Source organism: Bidens hawaiensis, unplaced genomic scaffold (assembly GCF_021521415.1).
Source record: "Bidens hawaiensis isolate Kalapana, Puna unplaced genomic scaffold, B.hawaiensis_p1.1 tig00419374_1, whole genome shotgun sequence".
In the NCBI taxonomy this organism is placed as follows: Eukaryota; Viridiplantae; Streptophyta; class Magnoliopsida; order Asterales; family Asteraceae; genus Bidens; species Bidens hawaiensis.
Window position 1 is genome coordinate 13,263 of NW_027504839.1, and position 7,654 is coordinate 20,916.

A 7,654-nucleotide genomic window follows, 5' to 3' on the forward strand; every position below is an offset into this window, starting at 1 on the left:
AATAAGAAAATAAAAAGGTTACGCAACTATACTTTATAATAAATTAAGACCTGACCTCACGTATTCAAGGAAAGATGAGAGCTTGTTTTATGAGCAATTAATCTCTACATCATCATCCTCTGTTTCTCGTTTTCCTGCAACTTCAATTCACACTGACCATCACCAATTCACCATTACAGATTACATATTGATTACAGAACAAGATGGTGTTAGGATGGAGAAGAGCCTTCTGCACATCAGTTTCTCGAGAAACCGATTCAATCGCCATGGATGAGCTCGAGTACGGTCACGGCATTAGCAGCACCACTCCCACCAGATTTGCTTTCTTCACTTCCTCATCCAATCCTTCACGGCGGAGTGTTCTCATACGTTTCATTTCCCGTGAAGAAGCAAGGGAGCCTTGCGTGTCCGTTTGTGGAAGGAGATGCCTATGCTGTGTGTAGACGACCAGAATCAGGAGCAGCTGTACCTTGACGAAGAAATGATCAGACAAAAGCTGGCTACGAAATTCATCGAACATCCGAAACGGCAACAGCTAAAAGTTTATAACGACGATGAGCCCTTGACGCCGAAAGCTCGGTTCAATCCGATTCCGGAATCTGATGAAAACTGCGATGAAGACTTCTTTCAAGGTTAATAGCAATGTCAACGATCATGATACAGACGTTGAAGTTCGGTTGATGCCGGAGGCAGCAATGATTGCTGCTTTTCGGAGGCACGAGAACATACGCCGACGACCTCCGATCGATCTGGTTACCGTCGTAGATGTCAGCAGCAAAATCACAAGTGAAAAGCTGCAGCCGATCAAAAAAGCAATGAGATCGATTGTCTCATCCTCAGACCGATTATCAATCGTCGCATTCGCATCTTACTCCAAACGGTTGATGCCCTTGAGACAGATGACCACGGGCGGCCGCCGAGCCGCACGCCCATAGTGGAGGCGATGGCGGTTATCGAAGGCTCGTCCAACTCAAAAGACGCCGTCAAGAAAGCCCTGAAGGTTCTAGAAGACCGCCGTGAGAGAAATCCTTAGACTCGGTATAGCAGAAGACGACCTGTTGGTAAAGCACATCGGAAGTTTACTCACCGTCGCGGTTCAGGATCTCCGGTTGCAGTTGGGCGCATCTCCGGCGGCAATCGCGGCGGTTTATTCCCGTACGCCTCAACCTATCGTTCTTGGATCCAACACCGTCGAAATCGGAGATTTGTCGGCCGGCGAAGAGAGAGAATTGTTAGTTGAATTAAAAGTGCCATCGTCGGCGGGGAGGTCCCATCAAGTACTATCCGTGCGATGCTGTTACAGGGAATCATCAAGTCAAGAGATCATCTACGGTCAACGACAATCTTTACTCGTACCTCGCCCCACCACCGTTAGATCATCTTCCCCATCCATCCAACGGCTCAAAACCCTCTTCCTCTCAACTCGCGCCTTAGCCGAATCACGTCGGCTAACTAACTGAAACGACTTAACCGGCGCATACCACATGCTTGTTTCAGCTCGCGCCGTGATCCAACAATCCAGCCCGGCTCCGGATAACGAGTTTGTACTCGGCTTAGAAGCCGAGTTAACCGAGCTGCAGCGGAAACGCAAGGCTCAAACTCCGGCTCGGCTTGGCAGAGTTGAGCAAGCGCCGGCGGATGAGCCGTTAACGCCGACATCGGGTTGGAGAGTGGCTGATAAGCTGGCTAAAGTGGCAATGATGAGAACGTCGGTCAACAGAGTCAGCGACTTACACGGCTTCGAAGATGCCCGATTCTGATGAAAATCAAAACAGTATGTTAGTGGACCACCACCCTTCCATTTTGTTATATTATATTTTACATCCCTCAAGAATTGAAAGTTGTCATAAAAGGGATAATAATGGTAAAGAGGTATCGACCCCGACGGCCTGAGCCTTTTATGTTTCAGTAATCGATTGTAAGAATACAAAAGAGATTGATTTACAAGGGTGGGAGGCCTTTCTCTATCTACTTTTGTCTTTTCTAGACTTATTAAGTTCATTTATTTTATTACTTAATAGTGTATATTATATGGGATTAAAATCTTAAGATTATAAATCGTCAACCGTATTATATTAATTACATTTTCATTTTTGTTATTTTTATGTCTGAAATTTATGTTATTGTTCGTCTTGGATCTTGCAAATGGTCATGCTACACGTGTCCTTTCCAACTTTTCCTTTCTTTAACGTGGGTTGCCAAAAATGTTCTAGATAAGAATGATGACAAATCGATCATACGGATCATGGATGTATAAGATTTCACTTCTTTTGACACATGTACACTTTTATTGTTAAATTAAAAAGTTGCTTTTCCATAAATGTATTATGTAATCAATTGTTTATTCAAACATGGACCAACTTTTTTTATATATAGAAAAGGATGAGGGTTATGGATTGAATTATTTAATCTGTATATTGACCAAACTTGCATTTGTATAGGCCATTGATTTTTAACTCACACACCGGAAATCGTGTAAGTCAACATCCTATGTTTAATTTATTTATCTAAAAGTATTGACATAAACATAACCTTTATCTTATTAATCGCCTTATCTTATTAATAGCAAGTTTAACTTATTTATTTAAAAGCATTGTCATAAACGATAACATTTATCTTATTAATCTCAAACCACAACTTCACAAGTGTTTGATTCAAGAACAAATACAACATCGAACAATTACAACTACGATCTTGTATTTGTTCTTGAATCAAACACTCTGCTACTTTAAAAATAAAAACTTTAAATATATGTACCCTATTGAAGTAAGGATCTATGTCATATATGTTTGTAATAGATTCCATTTTGAGAGAGTTGAATAAATACCACCTTGTTGAAAAGATCTATACATTTGCCATTTCTCAACGCATTTCTTTAGACAAAGACTCTGTTTTTTTCTCTTTTCGGATGATGAAGATTTCTCAGAACATGAAAGCAATACCAATCAATATGATCTTGGATCATGGAATAGTCATCTTGACAAGAAATTATCTACATAATAAATTATGTATTACAAGCACTAAGGGCTGATTAACAATAAGATGATTTGAAACACGAATGACAACAAGAAGTGATAAAGAGACAACTGAAAACAACAAGATGAAATTCTAAATAAAAAACTATTGAGAAATGTCACAATTCTCCGGAAATAAACTAAAAGATATAATATAAAATGTCACACTCGGCTCTAATGTAACAACCCAGCTACCGTCACACTATAATATTGTCTTCTTTGATCGGATGGTATCATCATAGCCTCACGGATTTGCTTTTAGTTGCGTAGATGAAGACTTCCCATGAGGTCGCCAATCCTGATACTGCTTCCATCTTAACACGCTTAACCGTGAAGTTCTCATGTTATCCACTACCAGCAAGCACCCAAAACGCGTTATGATGAAATGTTTCCATATCCTTATAAAAAAGACTTTGTTCTCCTCACCAACCGATGTGAGATGTTACAATCCACCTCTTCCCCTTAGGGTCCAGCGTCCTTGTGGGACCTGGAACCACCGGTCCGACCATGTCTCTGATACCATCTGTAACAGCTCAGCTATCGCCGCACCATATTATTATTCGCTTTGGTATGGACGTACCACAATCACCTCATGGATTTGATTTTGGTTGCCCAGGTGAAGACTTCCTAGGAGGTCACCCATCCTGATATTACTTCCACCCGGGCACGCTAAACTGTGGAGTTTCTCCTATCATTCGATATTTGTTACAAAGCGAAAATCTTTTTATTTTAAAATAAAACTATATTCAAAATCTCGGGATTTAAATACCTAATATAGTTTTACAAAAGATTATATGAAAAAACGATAATGTCACACCCCAACCTACGGCGGAAATATTGGGGAGTGAACTGATTGTCAAAGCTCTCAATGTTACTATTAAGCAACTTATAAGTTTCAATATCTATTTAATAATTTCAAATAAAACAATATTCTTTACAATATCCCAGAAACAAATAAAACATCAAACAAATATAAAAACATAATTAATATTGTCTCATTTAATTTTTATAGCATAAATCCTTAAGTGATCTTCTAACTTAAATTACTTCACATAATACGATGACCTACATATGCGTTGAAAATAAAATAGTTTTGTCAACACAAGGTTGAGTGAGCAACACACCAGTTTAAATGTTCATATAGAAAATAAGTAATTACAACAAGTCATATAAAAATAAAAAACTAACCAACTGAGCAAGTATAATGAGACGTCGAGAAGCACAAAGCTATAACGACTGACGTATGATCATACTATTATGAGATTATGTTGGACCTCTCCGAATGCGATTCACAATAAGCATGTAAGCACCTAACAATTATGGTACAAAATTGTTAACACAAATGACAATGGTTGCAGTTTGAGTATATATATAAATAAGAAATAATATGTTAACGCATATGTCTCCAAAACATTGAAAGTGGTAAAATAGGGGAATGTGGTACTCACCTCAATAGACGAACAAGGTGAATGAGAATATTAAGAATGCCGGAAAATCACGCGTTGACAATAAAGCCTAAAAGGAACAAAGAGAAGTACGAATATGCTAAGCAAATGAACAAGATTGATTATGAAAACTCGATAATTATAAATATTATTAAACTAATATTATATTCCTTTTCTAATCATAATTAATATAATATTATATATAAGATATAATATATAAAATTATTAGTTTGTTAATCGTATATAAAAGAAAACATATCATTTAAAAAGATATTATTAGTTTTATAAATATATATATATTGTATATTGTTGGGATGAGAAAATGCTTAAAGGAAGATTGGAATCTTCTCAACCTCTTAAGAATAGGCTAAGTATGGACTCCGAGCACACTTGGACCTCCGAGCAAGCTTTTTACTTAACCTAGAAAGGTATTTTGCCTTTCGGGCGAGGTTATCTTCTTGAAGTCTTCTTAAGTGATAATCTGAGCAGGGTTCACTTTGTCTAGCAAATGTGTTCTTCAAGTCGAGCATGGTTTGCTTACTAGAAAACTCTTGACTGAACAAAGCTGATGAAGCCAAGTACTTTGGAATATCTAGCAAGGTTTGAATAATAAACAGTAGTCCGAACATGCTTGAAGAAAGTTTATCAAGAATTATTCTAATGACTTTCTCTAGCAAGGTTCAACTCCGAGCAAGCTATAGTGCTACCAACACAAGTCAAACAGTGTTACCAGCACACCTTAGTTTGCTTAATAAGTTATCTTTTAACAAAGAGTTGAAGGGATTCATGAAGAACAGTTTGCTCGTAAGACCATATCGAGCAAAGTTTGCTATGGTCAAGAAGATTGAAGTTTGCTAGGTGAATATTTTCTAAGGAAAATATTCTAAGTAAAGTCTACTCGAAGAACTGTTCCCCAGCACACTTTGGTTACCAGGTCTCCTCGAAGAAGACAAAAGCTGCAAAGCTTACTCGAAGACCTGCTTTACACTTAAAATCTTTTGTAATATGTTTTATGATTATGTACCAATTATTAGGGTTTCTAAAAGGGAATGACAGCTGTTAGGAGGCAGGCCTATAAATAAAATGACCTAGCGCACGCCTCCAAACACACAACGTACACTCAACATAACCTGAAATATTCTTGACCTTGAGTGTGACGGCTGTTCTTTAATTTGTACGGACAAGCATTCCTTACATAAACCCTAATCGATTTGCATTTGTATGAATCTTTCTATAAATGGAAATCTTTTGAGTTAATGTTTGTGTATGTTACCTTAGCATTTATTGTGCAACAAATAGTGTGTTAGTGATTCCGCCATTAACATACTATTGTTCTTACCTTATATGGTAGGTCGTTAACCTTCTTGTCAACACTTTAATAGTGTGGGTTACGACATATCTGTGAGTGATATATCCTATTGAGTGGGACCGACAAGTGGTATTAGAGCTGATTGCTGCTATTAAGGTCAAGAACTGTTGCAGATCTGAAGAAGAAGAATGACGTAAGCAGGACACTGTTTCATTGAAGTGTGACGTCAGCTGATCTGTTCTTCATTTCCTTCCAGATCTATAATATTTGGGTGTTTTCTTTCTCTCTTTTGAACTAAAGTTTTAATTTTTTATTCTAGATCTTGCTCCAATCAGACCAGATTCATCAAATTTGAATATCTGGTAAATTTGTTTAAGTTTTTCAACTGTTTTCCTCTGTTTTTCAAATCCTTTTTAAAATCACAAAAATTTCTGGTTACGACAAGCAAGAGGTCTCAACTAACAAAATTCCAAGGTTATATGGACAGGAAAATTACATAAAGTGGAAAGTTCTCTTTGAGGCTGCAGTTTGCTACAATGATGTTGACATGTGGAATTCCATTAAGACTGGACCATATGTACCTGATGGAACAAATGCAAACCAAGCTGTGGAAGCAAGAATGAGGAAGGTTGATGACAGTGCACTTGCTATTTTAAAATTGGGTATGTATTGGGAAATTTTGACTAAAGTGGCTAACCATGCCACTGCTAAATCCATGTATGATGCCATTCTTGAAATGTTTGAGGGCAATTCTGAATTAAAGAAAATCAAGAAGGAGAGGCTTAAGCAGCAACTTGACAGGTTCAAATACAAGGATGGTTAGAGGCTTTAGCACTTAGGAACCGAAAAACGATTACAATAAAGTGGTAGACAAATGGACGAAAAGATGTGCCGCAACCCCCTTTTGAATAACAAAGCCAATCCTACTATAAACAAAGCTTTAGCACTTAGGAGCCGAAAAAGTGCCATGCACGACACACTGAACCCTGCTCAGAAAATTCACAGCCTCTGGGGCCAGAAAACCAAATGTATCAAAAGCAAATGGGAGAAACACATGTTGATTCTCTAAACAAGTTTTCTCGTGTTTAACAACTTTGTCCAATTAAGCCTTCAACGTAGCCTGACAAACAAAAAACCCATGGTCCCTGATTCCAACAAGAGGAGACACCCCGTTTGCTCCACACAAACGTGTTTTCCCCATGTGCACTCAAACACAAGAATATCAACTGGCCGTATAGTGAACCTCCTTTCTGACGGATCCGTAAAAAAGTTAGTATGGGCCTCCTTTTTAATAGAAGTCCCTGTCCATTTTATTATTTAATAATATAAACATTTGTAAAAAAAAAGAAAAAACATAACAAAACAAAATTAACTGACTCTCATCCGTATCATACCCCTTCACAAACTGTTAGTCTAGTTGTATTAGTTTATGTTGTAACCTTATGACATATAAGAGCACCTCTGCAAGATCATGCGCCCTTGGTAGAGTTTTGAGGCGTTTTGAGGCCAAAACATTGGGAAACACCTGTCACACTCTGATCAAAGGTGACGGAACATGACGGGGTGCAACGTGATTGGACAAATACACAAGGCACTATTTAAAGTTACAATATTTAAACAACTCATTTTATTTCATAAATCAATAAACAACACATCTCGTTCATACAAACAAATTGAATACAAGTAAACAAATATATTGTTCGTTTTACTATTATCCTAATAGTCTTAGTAACGTTTTATGTCAAGCCCTCGAGTCAACAAAAGTCAAACCTGTAACATTTCATAAAATAAAGTTTGTCAACACAAAGGTTGGTGAGCAATTCATAAGTTTGAGCATATAAGTACATAGTGATAAAAAGCCACAAAAATTGTATACGAAACAATAA

The 7,654-nt window shown here is 37.5% G+C and overlaps 1 pseudogene; it reads left to right on the plus strand.

Moving 5' to 3' along the window:
• Nucleotides 1-301: 301 nt before the first annotated feature.
• On the plus strand, nucleotides 302-1,790 carry LOC143608453 (putative E3 ubiquitin-protein ligase EDA40 pseudogene; annotated as a pseudogene).
• Nucleotides 1,791-7,654: the final 5,864 nt, after the last annotated feature.